Source organism: Eurosta solidaginis, chromosome 5 (assembly GCF_040869045.1).
Source record: "Eurosta solidaginis isolate ZX-2024a chromosome 5, ASM4086904v1, whole genome shotgun sequence".
Lineage (NCBI taxonomy): Eukaryota > Metazoa > Arthropoda > Insecta > Diptera > Tephritidae > Eurosta > Eurosta solidaginis.
Genome location: NC_090323.1, coordinates 8,464,591 through 8,489,310, shown reverse-complemented (window position 1 = coordinate 8,489,310; position 24,720 = coordinate 8,464,591). Strand labels below are relative to the sequence as shown.

Sequence of the window (24,720 nt, the reverse complement as noted above, 5' to 3'; positions counted from 1 at the left end):
GCAGATAACAAGCAAAAACAATGGCAATCACAATAAAAGAAGAAAAGAATCACAGTAACTTTATTGAAGCAAAAAATAATAAAAGTGATGTTAAGCAATGAAACCAGAACAATTAAAAGAAAATAACAAAAACATAAACAAGCCAAACTGTACACTTTTAAGCCTTTGCAATGAAAGAATTGCCGTACGTTGCAAAACAGAATGGTCAAGATAAACGACAACATTGCGTGCGTGCTGATCAATGTTGGAAGAGACGCTTATGGCGAGCGACGTGAGTAAACTGGCTAAAACCGCACTTTAAAATGCGGTAAACGAGAAGTAGCAAAAAATATGCGCTATATGAACAACACGAGATGGGAAACCCTTTCAGGGTAGAGTCTTGTTGCGCCCACATGCCAGATACTACAAGTGTGCCCTATAGTTTCATTAAACACAGTGGTTAACAGTTAAAGAGGATGAATCAAAGTAGTTTTTGTTATAGATTCCATTAAAGGTATTAAAAAAATTCTATTAAATTAAGTTGATTTGTTAACGAAAAGTATCGCTTCGTTATCAACAAGTTATCGATTTTTATCGAAAAGTTATCAATTTGTTATTGAAAAGTTATCGTTCTGTTGCAAAAATTGCATCGATATGAGAAGTGATCGATTAAACTTCAACATAAAATAGTTGACGCATCTGGAACTCGTAAGAAAACAATATGAAACTGATAACTCGGTGACAACAAGCCGATAACTCGACGATTATTATTCGCTACTGATAACAAAACAATGAATTTTTGTTGTTGTAGTAGCAGTGCTTCGCCCTATTAAAAAGGTTGGACCACTCACAAATTGTCATCAATATCCTCAACAGAGGTGGGCCAGAGAGAAAGGGGTGTAAAAAGCGTCGGTAGAAGAAGCCAATGAAAATATTCTCAAAAAGCCGGGAATTATTTGTTTCTGATAAAGTTACCTCTGTTGTGGGTTAACTTAACACCCTGGTTGAACTCTATTTAAGCCAGAAACATTAGTTTTCTAGACGTACACCTGTGTGTCTACACATCGAATATCACGAAAAGTATGTACTCCAAAGTGGTTAAGATAATGCAGGGAAACAAATTTTGATTAAGATACTTTTTCTCGATGCTCGATAAAAGAACCACTATAAAACTTCTATCTTATTTTCAACTTTCGAAAATTAGTTTTCAACTTAGCTTTATGCTTATAAGTGAGCTTTACGCTAGATGGCGCTGTATTTCTGGGTAAGGTTCACTCTATATGGTATATAGCACAATATTTTGCGCTGCTTTCGTTTATCTAAACTTAATTTATAGGATACATATCTATGCAAAATAAAAGTATGTACTTGGCGCAATTTATCTCCGAGGAAATTTAGGCCGAGCTTCCCATCCAATTTGCGTCATGCCCCTTTTCAATTTTTGCTGCAAATTGTTGGGACCAGACACGTTTTATGGCGACTCCTAGCGGCAGCTGCAAAGCAAATGTGTTTTCACTGAGAGTCGTTTAATGGCCGATTTAAACTGGGAGCGTTTGCCAAGCCACTTCTGGGGCGACCTCGAACTGAAAAAACTTGCCGGTTCTTGCTTTGATCGTGACACATCTATAATACATTTCTATATAGATTATAAATTAAAATATTGATTTTGGGAAATAGGTAATCTCAAAAATTTTTAAACATAATGGGCGGCATCATTCTTTAAACATTTCTGAGAAAGTTAGCTACTTAAAATAAAATTCAGACCATCCGTTTCTGAAATATTTGAAATTTTTACACTATGTACAACCTTGCTATGAACGAACTCAAATTCAGTGTTGTAGCGACAATAAGTGTTATTGTGTGAGTCGTAAATCAACTGCCCTTCATTTTGCGGCTAACGAGTTGGTTATTTCACCACGCATTGAGCGCCTTACACTTATTGTGGTAGGTACAAGCTAAAAAACAGAATGATAAAGAAAAAGCGAACGGTGGGAAACTTAAACTGAATTTCATAATGAGTTTGTGATTTTGACCTTTTTGTTTGAATTTGAGTGCCAGGACCGTGTTTTCGAACTGGCAGTCACTCATCGTTCGAAATATGTGTTGCTGGTAATTCACTCCCCATCTCATCCATATTAGAAATATGTTAGAAGAATCACTTCAATAGTTTGAGTCAAATAACATCACTTTAACACACTGTGCAAACCAGAACCTACTTCTAACTACTTAACATTAAACGAATGCTTTTAAGAAGCTTAGTGGATCTCTTTTTTATACCATTTATATGCGTTCGTATGTGTTATGTACCACAATTTTGCAAAATTTGGCTTGACATGCAAATCTTGTTATATTTTATTTTTCGTTTTCTACCGAGCGGCAACAACACGCAATGCCAAAGAACTCTACTGGAATCTCAGCCACAAATCAAAAGTAAAACAAGGAAATTAAATTGTATATACCAGTCAAGCATGGAATGGTAGCAAAATTATCTACGCGCTGAGCACCACTTCCAATGAATCTCAGGCCGCCACTGTGACCCATACAAAAGATTATGCATGCATTGTGGCGAATGTTCCAACGCACTTTAGTTGTGCACCATAAACATAACCGAGCATACATTTTCTTTTACTCGATAGCACAATCTCTTTGTTTTGTTAGTTCTCCTATGGGAACTTGCTGCTACCACTACTTGCACTGTTCCACATCATAAAATTCGCACGCATTGTGCGCACTCATGGCATTTGGTGTGGTTTTGGCATATATACAACAACAGGCATAAGTTATTATTATTAGTAAGCCTTGAAAGAAGGTCACAAGGAAGTGTCTTGCTTTGTAGTTTTATTGTGTTTCTGTGTGTGTCGTCACCTTTCACAACACTTGGAGCACTTCACTTCAACTGCTGCCCTTAGCAGCAACACAGCCTTTTGCACTACTCACTTGTGTTTGTTTTCATATTTCTGCGACATTTGTATTGCCTTTCGTGCTTTAGCTTACTTTGTTACATCAGACCTTGTCTTCAGGCTTATATGGTTATATGCTGTACTGCCTTCATTAATACTCGAACACAAGTTTGGTAAAATTGCGTTGTTGCGCTACGTAATTTAAATAAATAATTAATTTCCTTCAATTAACCGCAAGGGCAGCATCAATCTGTGTGTCTGTGCTGAGTGCGTGTGGGCATGGGAGCAATGTCAGCGATCATTGGGAGCAATCCAATGAAATGTAAGGACTCGAAGTATCTACTATCATCTTATATGCCAGATTCGACATCGTGCTGCAAGTTTTTATGTTCACTGCCAGTGCTTACTACATATTTTATTTTGCTTACTTTTGGTAGACTTTCTTCTACGCCCAGCAACTCTTTCCTTTTTACTGTTTCATATATTACTGTTTAATTTTTGCTTTTGTCAAATTGTTGCGTAGTGTTTTCTCTTGCGTTTGCACTTTGATGCTTTGCTTGAGGCAAATTTTGTTATTACGAAGTTGAATTGTGTCTTTAGGATTGTTTTCTGCTTACTTCACATACACAAAATTGAGATCGATTTCCACAAGCAAAATACACCATTTTTAATCCGATTGTTTTATGCCTATTGCGCAACGGTAGGTTGAAGAACTTTAGGGCAGTGTACGTATCAAATAATAGGACAAGTTTCTTTTTATTTCTCAACCGAAACATTTTTGTACTTTATCCATTATTTCTAGACCAGCCCACACTATTTTGATTTATGTTTAATAACTTCCTGAAACTATATCATTCATACCATCTATAACTTAATTGGCCCCTTGCATACAAATTGAGCATTTGGCTAGACCGGATTTTTTGAATTAAGTGTAAAAGGCCAATCGTCTTGATTTCCTTTATATTAGCATTATGCATCTTCTTCAGATGCGGCATAATCTAAACGCGAATTGGATGTGTGCGCTTTCGTTGTGCAAGATGTGACCTCTCTTGATAAGTTCGAAAAGGCATTTTAAAACTGTCTTACCGACAATCTTTTCATCGACCCATATGCTTTATTTTAATGTCACGATTACTTGTGGTCAGGGGGTAAGGAATCATATCTCTCAAGTGAAGAAAAATTTAACTTTCCCTAATAATATTTCCGCAACCAACCCAATAATTATAAAATCACTCGCATAATACAAAATTCGTTCGAAAATCTTTGGAACGCGAACTTTTTACAAATATGACGATTTATGCACATCTATATAATGTTTCGTTTGTATTATTTTTAGGCCAAATATCTTAACTTACTTCTTACTTTGATGAACTTTTACTTACTTAATTGGCGCTTAACCGTCTAAACGGTTATGGCCGTCCAACAAGGCGCGCCAGTCGCTCCTTCGCTCCGCCAACCGGCGCCAATTGGTCACACCAAGGGAGTTTAAATCGTTTTCCACCTGGTCCTTCCAACGGAGTGGGGGCCGCCCTCTACCTCTGCTTCCATAGGCGGGTTCCGATAGAAACACTTTCTTGGCCGGAGCATCATCATTCATTCGCATAACATGGCCTAGCCAGCGCAGCCGCTGTGTTTTAATTCGCTGGACTATGTTGATGCCTGCGTATAGCTCGTAAAGCTCATTATTAAATCTTCTTCGGTACTCGCCATCGCCAATGCGTAGAGGTCCATAAATCTTTCGAAGAACTTTTCTCTCGAACACTCCCAAAGCCGCTTCATCTGCTATTGTCATGATCCATGCTTCTGCCCCATATAGCAGGACGGTTACGATAAGTGACTTGTAGAGTATGATTTTCGTTCGCCGAGAGAGGACTTTACTTTTCAAGTGCCTACCTAGTCCAAAGTAGCATTTATTGGCAAGATTGATTCTTCGTTGGATTTCAGTGCTGATGTTGTTGCTAGTGTTGATGCTGGTTCCCGGTTGATGAACTTTTACGGCCGAGAATTTAAAAGGCAACGTTTAATTTTCTTTTTCCCTCCTACGCGTTTCGACATTTTCAATTCTTCCTCAGGGAGTCTGATATTTTATCGTCCAGCGGTTATATATAGTGGAAAGGGTTGGATAGGGATCTGATACAGTATTCACACAAACACTTTCAACAACAATGCAATGTCGCACTGAGGAAAAAGTATATAAATTTTTCTTTCCTAAACGCAGATTGTGTGCTTGATGTAAACAAATTGAGAAATTGCTCAGATTAGAGCGTATGTAAAAAAGATAAAAAGTGGTGCTTTTGGTTCTCGACAAACAAACAAATCACCTTTTGCTCAGAAATTGGAGTCTGGGCCCAGAAACTAGAGTCAGTGAAAATGCTCGATTTTTATGCATAAGACCCAGTGTTCTTCTTCTGACACTCTGAGTCGTTATTCAAGAAAATTTTGCAGTAGGCTGATTTAAAACAAAAACCCGACGTTCTTCCAAAAAGGGATGATTAAAGCAGTTGCCGTAAGCGGTTTATTTGAAATATACTGTGGCCGCTGAGTCAAGATCTTCCCAGGAAATCTTACTTACTGAGTACAGTACCACTAATAACATGAAAGCGTTCCTTATTCGATATCAAATCCTCAGGCTACTATTTCCCAAATTGATGTTCCCTGGTAAACTTCTCCGAACTTTCCTCTTTAATTCATAACAACAGAAGATAGCATATAAAAATTTCAAGATGTTGCGAGGATGTTATGTATGACAAAGGGTTGACATGAGAATTTTCAGAACCGGTTTCTCGAAAAAGTTGTGTAAAACTGAAAAAATTCTTAATAGTATTTTTAATTTGTTCTGGTTCCAGAAGTATATGGTTTTACCGATATTTAAATGCTATTTTTTATCACGCTGTATGTGTTTTTCAAATAACCGATAAGGCTCTAAGGTCAGTAGAGTAGAGTATTGTTTTAGGTATGGGTCTCGAAAAATTTATAGCGATTGTCACTTTGCACACGCAATGAGAGTTCAATTCTGCCATGGAACACACATCCCTATTTTAGAACAAGAATGCTCACGCAATGGCTCTCCTGACTCTCCATAGCTCACAACATCACAAATGTGGCTCTGACTGGCTCCCAACAACAAAAGAATTGAATTTGGTAGAAGTACACGGTAAATTTTCACATATTTTTTTGAATTTTCTTGACACATTCAATAACATCAATCGACATTAATTTTATTTTTTATCGTCAAATGCCTTAAAAACATCAATAATAAAGCTCATGTTAATAAAAAGTATTAAGTACTTAAGTTGTTTCAAAATTATTGCATTTTCCTGTTCATAAAATTTCCACTTCAACAATTTCTTGTGCGTCAAATCTCATGCCATAAAAACTCTAAAAATAAATTTCTCATAAAAAATCATGCAAATAAATATGCAAACATTGGCTTTGACGTCCCCATCTACATTGCAGCTATAAAAATCAGCAACTTAAATTCGCATAAAAATCAAGAATTGATTTGCGTGTAGCGCAAAAATCAAAATAAAGAAGCAAATTATGCACATTGACGTGGGTAAAATGTATGAAGTAGAAAACGTAACAAAAAAGGTAATAAGCCAATGCACCTTAAGTAAGACAGCGAACGTAAGGAAAGGGGGTGGATGGTGGAGCATGTGAGTACGTTTTAGACCGAGTTGCCAGTGGAACGAATATATCTGGGAAAAATTTCTGCTACCTACTTATTGGATTGGGAATTGAATAAAGTTAAGTGGAAACATATGGAAATGTAAGTGTACAAATATGAAGCTAATCCCACAAGGGTTTCTCAAATTTCTCTCTAATTTCAATTACTTTATTTCTTTATCAAACTATATTGGACTTTTACTTTTGAGGATTTCTTAACTATATTTTTTTTTAACAAATGCTAAATGAAGCCGTTAAATTATAAATACATATTTGGGTATTTTCCATACCGCTTCTGTGCTGTCTATTGGCGTAAAATTTTAAAATCTCTCAGCATTAGTAGCTCTCTATTGTAAAATGCTTCAACCCTTAGAAATCGAGGCTGGAAGTTCGTTTTAGAAGATGCTGTAAGAGCTTTAAAGGCGACAAGTAGTTCCAGTGCGCATTCTTTTCGATTATCAGGCACCCTTTTGACGTTCCACCTAAAGTCAGAAGAGCAGAAAGATACGAGAGTCATCCTCAATTCTCGATCATACTCTAGATTGACAACAATGAGTGATATATATTTGCTTTAATTAACCATTTAGAGATAGTTTGAGTTAACTTTACGGGCTTGATGTGAAGGATCTTCTGCTATTTACTCAGCTTTCTAGCTGGCTCTATAAAAGTTGACATATCGTGGCCCGAAAGTGAGATTTTTTTGATTAGATGTGCAGCTGCTCTACGTTAACTAACCGATTACCAACGGCAAGTGCTCCGGTAATGCTCCAGTCACTATTGAGAGAAGGGCCTTTGCCAATCCTTCTAATGAGTTTTAAGAAGAAGAAGCTTGAGACTTGGCAGCCCATCATTTGCTCGAAACCCACCTCTCCACTGCAAGTGGCAAGCGGTGTTCCAAAGTACCAACAAGCACCTCCAGGAGCGTGTTCAGGCACTTGTCGACTGCAGTAGCTCGCATAGCTTTGATAGCCATTTGACGGTCTGAATAGTAAGTCCAACACTCTTATACATGACTCATCTATCCAAGCGTCGACTTCCACTTGAAGGACTTAACCTCTGGTTGAACCAATGGTCCTGATAAAATTTGCTTCCTCAAACCTTCCAATCTACCTAACATCCCTTCATAAATAGTTTCCCCAGACTTTGCTACATATCAGTTCTCACCACATTCTTTTGTAATTATAAAAGAGGTGCTTCGACAATTACAACCCCAGATGGTACCACCCCCAAAAGGTATATAATTTACATTGCACCTCAATCAAGACTACCGAGGCTTTCTTTGCTCTGTTCGCTACATCAGCTTACAAAGCAACTTTCCGTTGCACTGCACACACTAATATTCTTCCTCCTAGCAATTAAGTTGAGCTAAACCGTAGGTAAAAACCTTACATAGACGGAATACGTTCAAAATTTTCCTAGGGCATAAAACACGCTTATTTTTATTATGGTTTCCCGCTGCTATGCAAGATTCAGACTAGCTATTCACAGTGCATGATTTTTCTTTAAAATGTGTCGCGAGATCCCTGACGAGGATGGCCAGATCTTCCGCATATCCACAACTTGGCACACCGCATTGCCATTCGAAGTCATGGGTTGCTACGTTTACCAGACCAGAGAAGAAGGTATAGTTCACCTCCTTTCAGCGTACACTTTTAACCTTTCTCTGATCCACTTGAATTTCCCATCGACCAGGCTGTCAGCAAGACCGCCGCTAGGCTTTTTCTACACTTGAGGTCTTGGAATAGTTCGTTCACGACCACGATCCTGAAGAGAGGAAATAGAAATTGTTTAAGGTTTATGGAGCAAGAAGGTTCAGTTTAGCCCACAGTGGCAACCCTGGTTGGTCAAAAGTGCAGCAGATACATCTATAACTAAAACACTCAAAACATTCTAACAAAAACTTCGCCTGGCTACGTAGGTGGCAACTCCTGCTATTCAACAAACCATTACACCTATTTCACACATTCGCCACATCGTTAGTTTTCCCGTTTGCCTATTTGTTTGCATATTTAACAGTCATTCCTTATGCTCTGACAAGTTGCGAAGTGATGGCGTTTTACATTTGTTACTACATTTACAACAACACTGATGATGGCGATGATGATGATGACGCTAACGCCTCCATGCACGTCAATTTGTTGCACACACTAATACCAACAGAAATATACGCACATACATACATTCATAAGCGAATATGTAAACATAAAATAAAATAAACTCTGCATGCATGTGAATGTCACATAAATTAAAGCCACACTACAAAGCTTGGCCTAAAAGCTTGCTGCAGCAATATTTCAAGCGAAAAAGGAATTAACGCGAATTGTTGATTCTTGTTTTGCTTGTTCCTGTTGGGTAGTTAGTTCGGTAATCGGGGTGGCTGGTTGGTTAGTTTTGCTTTAGTTGTTGTAGGTGGAGTTTACAGAAACTTGCAAACCGACCCAAATGCAAATAACGTTCATCAATAAGCAATGTAAATATGTATGTTTCGATATGTAATATGTCGCAAGCAGGTAATAAAATGTGTGCATGTGTGTGGGTATGTGTGTATATATGTAAACACTTGCAACCAAAATGAAATGTGGAATATGGAAGTGCGTCATGTGCGACTGCATAAATTAATTCTAAATTTAACATTTAATTTGTACACTCGACACATAAATGTAAATATGAGCAGGTATGTGTATGTGTATGCTTATGCCGTTAAAATTAGAAATGTTATTTGCTAAATGTACTTGTTCGCAAATGTATTTTATAGCAGCAACGTCCAGCGTTGCCCGCTCATGTTAAGCTATGTAAATTTGTATGTTTGTATGTATGTAGAAGCACTTATGCAGCAACAATTGAAATTCGTGGAAATTACTTTGCTGACGTTGAGCGATAGGTAAATACTTGCACGAGTACTTTTCTAAATTCTATTTATGGCATTAAAGCACTAAAGTAAATGCAAAATTAATGCGCATTTGTAAATAATGAAAGCCCCTTAAGCAAGCGTGTAATAAGTTTTGAAGTGCGCGAGTGAAGAAGGAAGAAAAGTTCTAAATTTCATTAAAAATCGCACTACATTCTAGAGTTTTTATTTACATGTTTAATTAGTTTGTAAACTTTTCATATTTACTGTAATTACTTAATTGAAGCTTTGTGTCGTAGAATTTTTCCTAATGGTACTAACTCAATCAACTTTTATCAAGAACCTAATTCTTGTCTTAGAAGAGTTTAGGGCAAAATAAAAAAGGCATGAGTTACACGTACCTAAGACTGAATACCTATTGATAGGACTGAGTATTTATCGATAGCAAATTTGTAAAAATTCGCACTCGTCCATGCCTTGTCGATAAAACGCTGATAACATACCGAAAACAAATAGATAACAAACTGTTAAAATGTCGATAAAAAATCAATATCTTTTCAATAAAAACGATATTTTTTCGATGGAAAATCGATATTTTTGGAAAATAAATCTCTTTTCGATAACAAGCAATTTTTTTAACAAATCAGTAACCCATCGCTAAAAAAATCCATAACAGGTTGATAAAAAATCGATAGTTAACCGAAAACGTTTATTATCGATAGCAAATTTATAAAACTTTGATAACAATCGATAAATCGTATATGCCCCGTCCATAAAATGCCGATAACACATGTTTAACAAACTGAAAACTCGTGGAAAAGGAATGGGATATACATTGGACTGGGTCGATTTGGGCTCAGGAGAAAAACTGTTATCGCCAACCTTTTTAGCGGACATTTTTGGGTCGGACAGAATACACATATTTAAATTTTTTAGTGGATCATGAAAAAAACCTTAAAAATTAAAGTCAAAAATATGAAATTTCGCAGGCTCGAAAATTATTTGATTGGGTATGCGTAGTGGAACTTTTTCTCCTGAGCCCAAATCCTATCGAAAAATCGATGGCGCGATATCAGTTAATTTTCACCCATTCAAATCGACCCGGGTTAATATACATGGATAACAAATCGATAACTTTCGCCCATTCAAATTGACCCGGGTTAATATACGTGGATAACAAATCGATAACTTTCCGATTACGAATCGATAACGTTTCAATACCGAATCGATTACTTTCCTATACAAACCCGATAACTAGTCTTTTACGTTTGTTATTTATTTATTTAGTTATCGATAAAAATGCATAACACTTCAGTAAAAAATCGATAACTCGCACAATTGACAGATGAGAAAATCAGAGCCCTTAACTGATTACAGGGAGACATGAGGACAAAAACTGGGTCCCCCTTCATTCTCGCAATTGTCTACAGGGATTGTTAATCAGTTATGTGTTTGCAAGAGTTTTGCACCCAATTTGTTTCTATTGATTAAAACATACCTATTATTGTTGTTTTAACAGCGAGAGCATTTTTCACAAGGCACTTGTGGACGTTAAAGTACGTTGCCGCATATGGGTTAGATATGCTCGAGCACCAACCTCCCCGGTGGTTCAAGGGGTTGTGTAGCGAAGCCGTCCAAGGGGTTACCAGCGCTGTTCAAAACTTTTCCAACTCAATTTTCAACCTCATACACCCGTAGCAAATCTCGGTTCTTTAGCAGGCGAGACTGCGGCGACCTCAAGTTCCTCCTGGAGCTTGATGTAGAGGGCGGGAGGGCCTAGAAGTTTCAATGTGGTCATACTAGATCGTTCCCAAAATGGTCGGGCTTGTGCCTTAAAGGTGCGTGTTACTGGAACGTAGCGGATCTATATCCGGCAAATGACTATCGACATCGATAACACATCCCAAAACTTTCAGGAGAGTGTCTTTATCGCTATAAAAAGAACAACAATTTACTCGCCCGCGTACGAACGATTATATTACGATTATCTTAGTTCCCTTTATTGTGTCGTTTTCGCGTCGATATTGAGGGAGCGGCAGTAAATTTGGTTGTTTGATTCTACAATTCACTCAAAATAGTTAATAACCGAATTAGAAGTTGTATATACCCGAATACCCGAATAATGCAAAACTAAAAACTTTTATATTTAAAGCAGTTACTTATCTCTTATTATGGATCGCGCTTCTGCAGACCATACGGGTCGGTACACTGCAGCATGCCACATTCAAGATACATGTTGCAACATTTTTATAATGGCAATTGTGGCTTATTTGACCCGAAGGCATAATTGTGTAAGATGTGGCAAAATGTTTCACATACAACAAGTAAAATGAACAGAAAATAAAACTAAAGATCTAAAAAGGGTAGATAAATTAATAAGAAATAGCCAAGGAAGCCTAACTAAGCTGAGTTTAGGTAATGTGTGAAGGCTTAAGACAAAAAATTAAAAAAAAAATTCAGCTTCATACAGGTAAACAACAAACTAATACACCCACTTAGAGCCGATTCGAACCATATGTATATATGTGTGAACGCCGAAAACACTCATGCACGCATATGTGTACAATATCATATATTTACGTGTTGCCATAGGCGATTGACAGCAGGAAAGAATTGCAGCAAATAACAAAGCCAAATTGATGCGCAACAAAACAAAGATATGGTGGCATGGAATAAGCGCGATTGCCTGCCCGTGCATAGTCGGCTAAACCAAGAGGGCAACGTAGCGGCTCAATCCCGTTTACGGCTCTGCTCTATTGCCAGAACTATGTAATGCTAAATGTAGCTAACTCCATCAGTTGGCTGTTTGATGCATATGCGCAAGCGCGTTTTTAACAACTATATGTGTTAGAGAACTGTACGGCACCAACTTGGGGCATTTGTGGCAAACCAAACAAGCAAATACAAGCTCAGATAACAGTTTTCAGTTAACATCCCGCATATGCAAGTACTTATATAAACGTTGCCATACCAATTTAGTTTATAGTTGCAACATCATACACACCACATGTACTGGTAGAACGACGTCTGCAGCAAACAAGATTGCCATCATCTTTCTTCTATTTTTATACTCAGTTGAGGCGAGCTCACAGAGTATATTAACTTTGATTGGATAACGGTTGGTTGTACAGGTATAATTGAATCGATATAGATATAGACTTCCATATATCAAAATCATCAGAATCAAAAAAAAAATTTGATTGAGCCATGTCCGTCCGTCCGTCCGTCCGTCCGTCTGTACGTTAACACGATAACTTGAGTAAATTTTGAGGTATCTCGATGAAATTTGGTACGTAGGTTCCTGAGCGCTCATCTCAGATCGCTATTTAAAATGAACAATATCGGACTATAACCACGCCCACTTTTTCGATATCGAAAATTTCGAAAAATCGAAAAAGTGCGATAATTCATTACCAAATACGGATTAAGCGATGAAACTTGGTAGGTGAGTTGAAATTATGACGCAGAATAGAAAACTAGTAAAATTTTGGACAATGGGAGTGGCACCGCCCACTTTTAAAATAAGGTAATTTAAAAGTTTTACAAGCTGTAATTTGGCAGTCGTTGAAGATATCATGATGAGATCTGGCAGGAACGTTACTCCTATTACTATATGTATGCTTAATAAAAATTAGTAAAATCATTGAACGACCACGCCCACTTTAAAAAAAAAAATTTTTTTTAAGTCAAATTTTAACAAAAAATGTAATATCTTTACAGTATATAAGTAAATTATGTCAACATTCAACTCCAGTAATGATATGGTGAAACAAAATGCAAAAATAAAAGAAAATTTCAAAATGGGCGTGGCTCCGCCCTTTTTCATTTAATTTGTCTAGGATACTTTTAACGCCATAAGTCGAACAAAAATTAACCAATCCTTTTGAAATTTGGTAGGGGCATAGATTTTATGGCGTTAACTGTTTTCTGTGAAAAAGGGCGAAATCGGTTAAAGCCACGCCCAGTTTTTATACACAGTCGACCGTCTGTCCTTCCGCTCGGCCGTTAACACGATAACTTAAGCAAAAATCGATATATCTTTACTAAACTCAGTTCACGTACTTATCTGAACTCAGTTTGTATTGGTGTAAAAAATGGCCGAAATCCGACTATGACCACGCCCACTTTTTCGATACCGAAAATTACGAAAAATGAAAAAAATGCCATAATTATATACCAAATACGAAAAAAGGGATGGAAAATGGTATTTGGATTGGTTTATTGACGCAAAATATAACTTTAGAAAAAAACTTTGAAAAATGGGTGTGAAACCTACGTATAAGTAGAATGAAATGAAAAAGTTCTGCAAGGCGAAATAAAAAACCCTTGAAATCTTGGCAGGAATACTGTTCGTGGAATTATATATATAAATAAATTAGCGGTATCCAACAGATGATGTTCTGGGTCACCCTCTTCCACATTTTGGTCGATATCTGGAAAACGCCTTCACTCCCTTTTAAAAGCCTCATTAATACCTTTAATTTGATACCCATATCGTACAAACACATTCTAGAGTCACCCCTGGTCCACCTTTATGGCGATATCTCGAAAAGGCGTCCACCTATAGAACTAAGCCCCACGCCCATTCAAAATACTCATTAACACCTTTCATTTGATACCCATATCGTACAAACATATTCTAGAGTCACCCCTGGTCCACCTTTATGCCGATATCTCGAAAAGGTGACCACCTGTACAACTACCACCACTCCCTTTTAAAACCCTCACTAATACCTTTAATTTGATACCCATATCGTACAAACACATTCTAGAGTCACCCCTGGTCCACCTTTATGGCGATATCTCGAAAAGGCGTCCTCCTATGTAACTAAGCCCCACGCCCTTTTAAAATACTCATTAACACCTTTCGTTTGATACCCATATTGTACAAACGCATTCTAGAGTCACCCCTGGTCCACCTTTATGGCGCTATCTCGAAAAGGCGTCCACCTGTAGAACTAAACCCCACGCCCTTTTGAAATACTCATTAACACCTTTCGTTTGATACCCATATTGTACAAACGCATTCTAGAGTCACCCCTGGTCCACCTTTATGGCGATATCTCGAAAAGGCGTCCACCTATAGAACTAAGGCCCACTCCCTTTTAAAATGTTCATTAACCCCTTTCATTTGATACCCATATCGTACAAACAAATTCTAGAGTCAACCCTGATCCACCTTTATGGCGATATCCCTAAATGGCGTCCACGTATAGAACTATGGCCCACTCCCTCTTAAAATACTCTTTAATACCTTTCATTTGATACATATGTCATACAAACACATTCCAGGGTTACCCTCGGTTCATTTTCGTACATGGTTATTTTCCCATATGTTGCCACCATAGCTCTCAACTGAGTATGTAATTTTCGGTTACACCCGAACTTAACCTTCCTTACTTGTTCTTTGTAGTAATTTTACGTTTTGGTAAATTCGTTGCGCACAAGGACTGCGTCTCCTATTTCACATACTTGTACATTCCACGCAAAGCATAGTGCACACATATTTGGTATGAGCGCAACCGTTAACTGATAAAAATCACCTTAAAGAGTCTCAAATTTATCTATGACTAATGTGAGTTGCCATTATATTTTTAGTTTGTAAAGAAGAATAGCAAAAAAGGAGGCGGTAAGGCGGCAGAAAAAGACGTCAGAGGAGGTGCTACTCGTGGGATGAGGTAAAGTTAATTATGGACAGTTCTGAGTGAGTGCTTTGACTGCAACAAACCTAAATTGACTTAATGGTGGGCAATATATGCCAATCGGGCTTAAAGCTTAAACTTCTTTCAACCGCGAGTTTTAACACTTAATTGCATTAAAAGTAATATCTATTTGAAGGTATTTTATTTCGAAAAAATTTAGAAAATTTAATTACATAGCAATGAATGTAAAGCTTTTGGCAGTTTTCGAGCTTGAAGCTTTGTCTTTTGCAAAATTATGAAAATTTTCAAAATAAATAAGAAAATGACGAAAAAAATATGTTTAAAATACCTCAGACTCACAAAATACGGCAAATTATGGAAACTAATATTTACTCTTAAAAGCTTTCCTGTTTCGAATTCGAGCTGTTGTTGTATTAACGAATTCGAGCTCAAGGCCTATAACAAAATTGTTTATGATAACTGAATTTGAATTGAATTGAAATTAAATACTAACTTTTCAAATACAGAAAAAAAATAATTATCATAAAAATTATTGTTCGATAAAAACAAAAACAAGTATTAAAAGCTTTGAATATTTTTTACACTGTGAATTTGAGTGCTAAGTGAAATTAAAAGAGAACGTATGTGATCAACTTTATTCATCAGATAACATGAGTAAAGTGATTATGAAAGAGATTTTACGCAATTTCAAAGCTTAAAGCTCACAAAATTTGAAAAATTATGCTCCTCCCAAACCAAAAAGAGGAAAACTCCTGTATACGAAAAAACGAGCAAAAAATACAAAAGTATGTATATTCACATAGCTAACTTCCTTCAGCTGTATTCAATTTTCGAAGCTTAGGATAGCTTTTTTTAAAAAGATTACAACTTTTTAATCTTAACATTTGAGTTCTGTTCAGCTTAACTAAGAATCATTATATTCGCATTTTATAGTAAAACTTTCAGTAAAAAGTTTTTATAAAAAGCTTAAATCATTCCCTGAAAGCTTTTAAAACATAGACTTTTTGCTTCACAGAGTACATATTATCAGATCAATACGGGCACGATCTACGTGATAATCCAATTTCTTCACAAAGCATCAATGAAACTTAAAATTTTAACAAATGTATAAGTAACATCTCTCACGATTTATCGAATGCTGGGTTTTATAGAAGCTTTTAAAAAATTTTGTTAAAATTATAGAGGTTTTTACTGTAGGCGAAAGCAAAAAACGGCTGCGTAGAAAAATAACAAAAAGCTTTCGAAAAATACACTTTAACTGCAAAGAGCTTCAAGATCAGAGCTAAGTTTTTGCTCAGTTAATTTAATGACATTTTGCAGTAACTTTACGGGAAATTAGAGATATTCATAACTTATAGAATATAGATTAAGCTTTTACTAGAAAAGTGAAACAGTGACACAGCGGAGCAGCTAATAATTTAAATGAACCTTAATCACCTCAGAGGTCAGACAAATTTTTCTTTCGCTTACACGAACCCAATTTTTTTCCAATTTGACCAAAAGCAAACGCATTCAGTTAAAAGAACATTGACAAACAATAAATATAGTGTCCAACAAATAAAATAAAATGCAATAACAACAAGTAAGGAAGGCTAAGTTCGGGTGTAACCGAACATTACATACTCAGTTGAGAGCTATGGAGACAAAATAAGGGAAAATCACCATGTAGGAAAATGAACATAGGGTAATGGAATGTGGTTGTATGAAATGTGTATCAAATGGAAGGTATTAAAGAGTATTTTAAGAGAGAGTAGGCCATAGTTCTATGGATGGACGCCATTTAGGGATATCGCCAAAAAGGTGGACCAGGGCTGACTCTAGAATTGGTTTGCACTATATAGGTATCAAATGAAAGGTGCTAATGAGTATTTTAAAAGGGTAGTGTGCCTTTGTTGTATATGTGAAGACGTTTTCGAGATATCGTCATAATAAAGGTGGACCAGGGGTGACTCTAGAATGTGTTTGTACGATATGGATATCAAATGAAAGATGGTAATGAGTATTTTAAAATGGAGTGATCCTTAGTTCTATAGGTGGATGCCTTTTCGAGATATCGCCATAAAGGTGGGCCAGGGGTGACTCTAGAATGTGCTTGTACGATATCGGTGAAAGGTGTTACTGAGCATTTTAAGAGGGAGTGGGCCTTAGGTCTATAGGTGGACGCCTTTTCGAGATATCGCCATTAAGGTGGGTATCAAATTAAAGGTATTAATGAGGGTTTTAAAAGCGAGTGGCCCTTAGATGTATATGTGAAGGCGTTTTCGCAATATCGACCAAAATGTGGACCAGGGTGATCCAGAAAATCATTTGTCGTGTACTGCTAATTTATTTATATATGCAATACCACGAACAGTATTCCTGCCAAGATTCCAAGGGCTGTTGATTTCCCCCTGTAGAACTTTTTCATTTTCTTATACTTAATATGGTAGGTGTCACACCCATTTTACAAAGTTTTTTCTGAAGTTATATTTTGCGTCAATAAACCAATCAAATTACCATGTTTCATCCCCTTTTTCTTATTTGGTATAGAATTATGGCATTTTTTTCATTTGTCGTAATTTTCGATATCGAAAAAGTGGGCGTGGTTATAGTCGGATTTCGGCCATTTTTTATACCAAGATAAAGTGAGTTCAGATAAGTACGTGAACTGAGTTTAGTAAAGATATATCGATTTTTGCTCAAGTTATCGTGTTAACGGCCGAGCGGAAGGACAGACGGTCGACTGTGTATAAAAACTGGGCGTGGCTTCAACCGATTTCGCCCTTTTTCACAGAAAACAGTTACCGTCCCAGAATCTATGCCCCTACCAAATTTAAGAAGGATTGGTAAATTTTTGTTCGACTTATGGCATTAAAAGTATTCTAGACACACTAAATGAAAATGGGCGGAGTCACGCCCATTTTGAAAGTTTCTTTTATTTTTGTATTTTGTTGCATCATATCATTACTGGAGTTGAATGTTGACTTAATTTACTATATACAGTAAAGATATTAAATTTTTTGTTAAAATTTGACTTTTAAAAAAAATTTTTTTATAAAGTGGGTGTGTTCTTCATCCGAGTTTGCCAATTTTCATTTAACACATATATAGTAATAGTAGTAACGTTCCTGCCAAATTTCATCATGATATCTTCAACGACTGCCAAATTACAGCTTGCAAAACTTTTAAATTACCTTCTTTTAAAAGTGGGCGGTGCCACGCCCATTGTCCAAAATCTTACTAATTTTCTATTCTGCGTTATAAGGTCAACCCACCAACCAAGTTTCACCGCTTTATCCGTCTTTGGCAATGAATTATCGCATTTTTTCGGTTTTTCGAAATTTTCGATATCGAAAAAGTGGGCGTGGTTATAGTCCGATATCGTTAATTTTAAATAGCGATCGATTTACTCAAGTTATCGTGTTAACGGACAGACGGACGGACGGACGGACGGACATGGCTCAATCAAATTTTTTTTCGATACTGATGATTTTGATATATGGAAGTCTATATCTATCTCGATTCCTTTATACCTGTACAACCAACCGTTATCCAATCAAAGTTAATATACTATGTGAGCTCTGCTCAACTGAGTATAAAAACTATTACAAATAAAGCCCACTACAAATTGCTATGAAAAATATATAGCGCAATAGATACAGCATTGTATGGCATACGCACTTTGTTGTTGTTATTTATATATGACGGTTATTGGCTCACCCCACGCGCAGAGCAACCATAATTTCAATATTTTACCCTTTGTATAAAAGTAGGTGAATGTATATAAATAAATGCATATAAACATTTGTAGATATGTTTGATTGTGGGGGTGCAAGAGAATGCTGTTTAAATGTAGGTAAAGTTGCAGTTGAGATGATAAAGCGGGTTAATCAGAGATTGAGGTGAAAGGTACAAAAATTTAAGGAATCAAATTTATTTTTTTAATTTTTTTAAAAAGTAAAGTCAGTTTCAGTATTTGGGAAAAAATTACGAAATAAATGATGGGTAAATTTGATTTGTTATGTCTAAAAACCAACAACTGAACTAAATATTAATGAGAAACACGCATTCTCAAAAACCTTAGTTAATGAGTTCAAATTAGAGATCTCCTTATTAGTCAGACTATTTAAGCTTTGCTTGAAGATCTGTCTGTAGTTTTGACCTACTTAGCCATTTCGATGAGACATATTTCCTGATCCGAATGATCTTTCAGATAACTGAGTTATAGAATCTTCAATACATTTTATATTTCCAGGTCCTTGTTATCCGTATAATCCACGGATTCAGCTAGCCACTCTACCTCATATTCCAATTAGCATGAGTTTGGTGACTCTTCACTGAACATGCAAACCAAATTTGTTCTTAAATGGTTTATAATTTTACCACAAGCCAAAGTACTACAATTTTTGATCCGCTACTAATCTAAATAAAACTGATCGCCACGTCTTATTTGCGTGCCGCTTTTTATAGTCTGACAGAGAGAGAGAGTTTTGACACTGGGAAGATCAACCATGGCTTTATGTATGGTATTCGCCTACCGCATTCGAAAAGGCTCGTCTGATGTATCGCCATTTCATCTTCAACTCAGATTTATATGTACTTGTACACTTATTTATAACTCCCCATACCTGTTTAGCTTACGAAGTCGCTGAAGTGATGAGGGATACTCTATAACATTCGACAACACATTCTTTATGGAGTTTATATCCATATTTTGAGTATCGAGTATTTTTCCTTCGTTTCGAACATTTTTTAAGAGTTTGTTCCATGAAATACCGAATTTCGATTGACATACCATTGAATACCGAACGCTGATTGCCAAACTATGCAATACCAAAACCCGACAGCTCATCACTACCTACTTGTTGTTTCTCGAGTTAACGAACACAAAACCACCAACCTTCGATTCGTAGGTATTGATACAGATTATCTCCAGTAATCGAAGCTGAAATGATCATTTTTCAAACTGCTTTCCATTTCCAAATTTTTTTTATTTCCTTCTTTCTTCTCTCTTTTCCGAGCCACCACAAACACCTTTTATTTTTGGAATACAATTACAAGTCAAACTGCTTCTTAGATACTTTGTAGCTTATATTATCTCTAAATCGGTGCATTGAACAGTGGCCAATTTGGCTTCGCTAGCGGCATTTAATTAAAATTTTCAAATTTGAAAAACCGTTAATTTTTTTTTAACAATCGATAACAAATACATTCACTAGATTTGTATCGATTTTTAAATGCTCAGCTTACAGCTGATGAACAGCTGTGAGCTGTCAAAGTCAACACATGTTTCTGCAAGTGTTGTGCAAAATATTTCCGCCTTTTTGATCATCGTTTTCGTATTCGTTTTAAACTTGCAAATTTTATTATTTTCATTAAAAGTTTTGTTATATACTAACGCCAAGGTATTTATTATATAAAAAAAACTGTGGTTGTGATCTGTGTATACTTATGTTATTTATAAAGTCGTGTTTAAGTGTATTAGCAACTCGCCCATTGTAACGTACACCTGTTTTTCGTGGAGTAGAACTTTCAAAATTCACCTAGATTTAGTGTAATTTTAAATTTTCCTATATGTGTAAACCATTGTGTGTCCAAAATGTCCAAAATGAACTGCGAGTACCTGCGAGCCGTCAATTTATTGTACTTTTTAGGCAAAATGTCTGTGTCAAAACGCACCCTTTTATTAATATGGCATGAAGAAGCGATCCCCACCAAGAAGTTTCTCGCCGTAGACAATTATGTTTTTGGTACCGTTTTGAGTAAAATTACCTATACTCAGAAGGAGCAGTGCAAAAATGGAAAGAAACTGCGCAATTTTGTTAGTAGGCTTATCCAAAAGTGGAAGGCCTGTGGCAGAAGTAAGGTGTTTTTCGAAAAAATTAACCAAGAATGGCTAGATACACCATTGGTATTGTTGGGAAAAAAAGCAAATGAAAATATTGGACGGCCGGAAAAAGAGTTTTCCAAGTGCTGCAGAAAAACGTAAGTCAATAAGATGTCAAGGCTTACAGAGGAAGTGTCATGTGAAGGATTGTTGGTAGCTGCAAGCTGCAGTTTATATAAAGCTGGAGAGCGCAGTGCTTGCAAAGTTGTAGAAATGGTAAATGGCGATGAGGAGTTTAGCGGAAACGTAATACAAAATATAAACAAACCAAAGCCCCTTCCATCCAAATTTTCGGACGATAAAGCGCTTGCGCTATTTGTAGATCTTGGACATACCAGATACACTTGGAACTTGAATAAGAAAGCAGCAAAAAACCAAAACGCCGATACATATCCATGCTACGAAAAATTACGCTTCGCCAAAAAAAGTGCTATCCTAGTGACATTACAGTCACTGATTATTATGTTGAAGTGCCACTACAAAGTCTTGTCGACCATACAATAAACAGGATCATGGAAGCACACTCTGAAAGTTTTGAAATCCCATCTAGAAGTAATATAACACCCATTTAACTGCTGTCTACAAATGGGGTTGTGATGGCAGCAGCGGCCATTCCACATATAGGCAAAAATTTAACGACTGCGAAGGAAACATGAGAGACCAATATTTATTTTCAATTTGTATTGTACCACTGCAAGTGCAGAACGGACCGACAGTTTTATGGAAAAACAATCGACCTTCTTCTACACGATACTGTCGACCAATCAAATACTTTGCGAAAAGGAAACGGCGGACCTGAGTCGCAGGGAAATTGAAAATATTAAGAGCCAAATATTAAATATTGTACCAACATATTGTAACGAATGTTAGTAGCACTGAGCAATGCTATCGTCTCTAAGCCGATGCTAACCAGCGACGTGAATGCACATCAATAATTCAATCATTATGTATCTACATAAACGAATAAATAATTGCGTCTACACATATGTACGTATACGAACATCGGAGCGGCAATGCACAAACACATGCATATATCTTATCTCAGTGGTCACAAGAGAGGGCAATAATTTGTGCACGTAGTTGTGGCTGGCGATTTTGTAGCCGAAACAACTAGTAACTTCTGGAAATCGAAGAGCCTAGAAGTATGCAGCGTAAACTATAAAAGCGGTGCAGGCGAGTAAGAAATAATTCAGTTTGATTTGAGTTGTCAAGCAGTTTGATTAAGACGATATCTAGCGAGCAATAGCAGTGCTATTTTGAATAGTAGAGTTTCATTGAGCTATCAATCAGTGTGGTTATTAAGCAAGCTATTCGTTGCACAGTTTGTTATTGTGAAGTACTTTAATAAAGGCCATTTTGCATTATTACAAATTGGAGTTATTTATTCAACAGTTTAGTGATTCGAACTTAGCAGAGGATTACAAATAAGAGGATTTACAAGCAAATTCGTTACAATTGGTGTCAGAAGAGGAATTGTTGAATAAATTCCAAAGGACAACAAGGACATGGCAAAGTTCGGTGAATTGAAGATCCAGCAACTAAAGAAGGAGTTGGAGACCCGTGGATTGAATACAAGCGGCGTTAAACTTGAACTTCAGGCCCGGCTACGAGAGGCAATGGAAGCAGAAGGAATTGATGTGGAAGAGCATGTCTTTCATCTTGATAGCGAGGAGACAACAAAAATTGAAGAGAAAAACGAAACATCGCAGACGGTTACCAGTACAGACTTGAACATGATTTTAGCTGCAATATCTGCTCAAACATCGACAGTGTCATCTCAACTGGCAGAACAGCAAACATATATGGAATCGCAGGAGAACCGACTAACATCGAAGATTGAAGCACAACTTGAAGAACAGAAGACGTATATGGTATCCCAACTGGAGTCGCAGGAAACCCGTATAACATTCAAGATGGAAACGCAATTGGACGAACAGAAGACATATATGGCATCCCAACTGGAATCGCAGGAGACACGCATAACATCAAAGATGGAAGAACAAGAAGAGCGCTTATCATTACAGGTGGCACAAATGTCTTCACAGTTAGAAGCACAGGAAGCAAGGGTAACATCAAAGCTGGAAGCGCAGGATGCAAAAATCGCTCAATTTCAGGCAGAAGTCGATGATTTGAAGGGTCGTATGGAGCAGTTACAATTAAATCGTCCAGCAGTTTCAGCGAGTAATCCAAAGGTAAAAACACCATCCTTTGACGGTTCTGTTCCTTTCCAGGTCTTTAAGCTACAGTTTGAGAAGACCGCAGCAGTGAACAACTGGAATGTGGAAGATAAAGTTGCCGCGCTCTTCGTAGCATTGAAAGGACCAGCTGCCGAAATCTTACAGACTATTCCAGAGTACGAACGGAACAGTTATGACGCATTGATGGCTGCTGTAGAACGACGATACGGAATTGAGCATAGGAGACAGATATACCAAATGGAGTTGCTGAACCGCTTCCAGAGGCCTGGGGAAACATTGCAAGAGTTTGCGTCGGATATTGAAAGGCTAGCACATTTAGCGAATGCGGACGCACCCGTGCAATACACTGAAAGGGTAAAGATTCAAAGCTTTATAAATGGCATACGGGATTTCGAAACAAAGCGAGCTACATACGCAAACCCAAAGCCAACATTCGCAGAAACGGTATCACATGCTCTGATTCAGGAAACAGCGTCGCTTCTGTGTAAGCCAGTTTTCAAAGCACGCCGTGTGGAAGTAGACAGGCCAGAGTGGGTAGACGCAATATTGGAGGCACTGAAAGGATCGCAAAAGCGAAGTGAAAAAGTTATCAAATGCTTCAAATGCGGGAAGTCCGGTCACATAGCATGTCATTGCGATCTTGGTCTTAATAGTTCCAACAATGTGGGTGGCCGTAAACGCAAAACTGGAGGAGATGAGAAAGAGCGAGTAAGAGGTAGAGGGCTAGATCCAGCTATTGAATGCCCTGTGATATCTGTGTCGCAAATTGGTAGAAAATCGAGCAGTATTACCGTCAGAGGGAATGTGGATGGCAAAGAACGAGTACTGACTGTAGATACGGGCGCATCTCATTCCTTGATCCGATTTGACTTGGTCAACAGGAGAGTAAAACCGTTACCTGGAGCAAAGTTGCGTACGGTCACTGGCGAGTATAACCAAGTTCAAGGCGAAGTGGTATGTGAGGTATTAATTGGAAAAGTCATGGTTCTACACAAATTCGTTGTGGCGGAGATCGTTGATGAAGTCATATTGGGAGTGGACTTCTTGGTTGACCATGACGTCAGGATCGATATGCGGAGAAAAATTATGCGCTATAAGAACCAGGACATACCACTTAACTTTAGTTTGGAAAAAGGGTTAAGCAGTAATCGGGTACTGGTGGAAAAGACTCGACAAAGACCACGAAAGTCAAAGGCAAAGGTTGATAGATCGAATGGGCCAAATAAATCAAAATCAAAAGTACCTGCGAGAGAAACACTGGCATTGACAAAATCTAAAAGACGCAGGAAAACAAAGCAACGAATTTCCGAGAAGGAATGCGAGGGTAGTTTCAAGCCGGAGCGCACTACTCTTGTGAAATGTGGGAACGATACCGATTATGCAAAGCCAATCCGTCCAGCGCAAGCTCTACGAAGTGGTTCATTGACCAAACAACAGAGTGTGAAGGAACGGCCCAGGGTAACGAGCAGTAAGATGAAACACTGGCATGACACGAACTTTAATTCGGAAGGTTTCTTGGCGGGAGATTTGGTACTGTTAAACAACCCTCACCGGCGGAAAGGTGTTCCAGCCAAATTACGGTGCAGTTGGGAAGGCCCGT

General features: G+C 37.4%; 1 protein-coding gene across 9 annotated transcripts in view; it reads left to right on the top strand.

Moving 5' to 3' along the window:
• The window catches only part of Ten-m (teneurin transmembrane protein Ten-m), a 671,948-nt gene that overhangs the window by 181,505 nt on the left and 465,723 nt on the right, over positions 1-24,720 (top strand). The gene's annotated exons all lie outside the window — the stretch shown is intronic.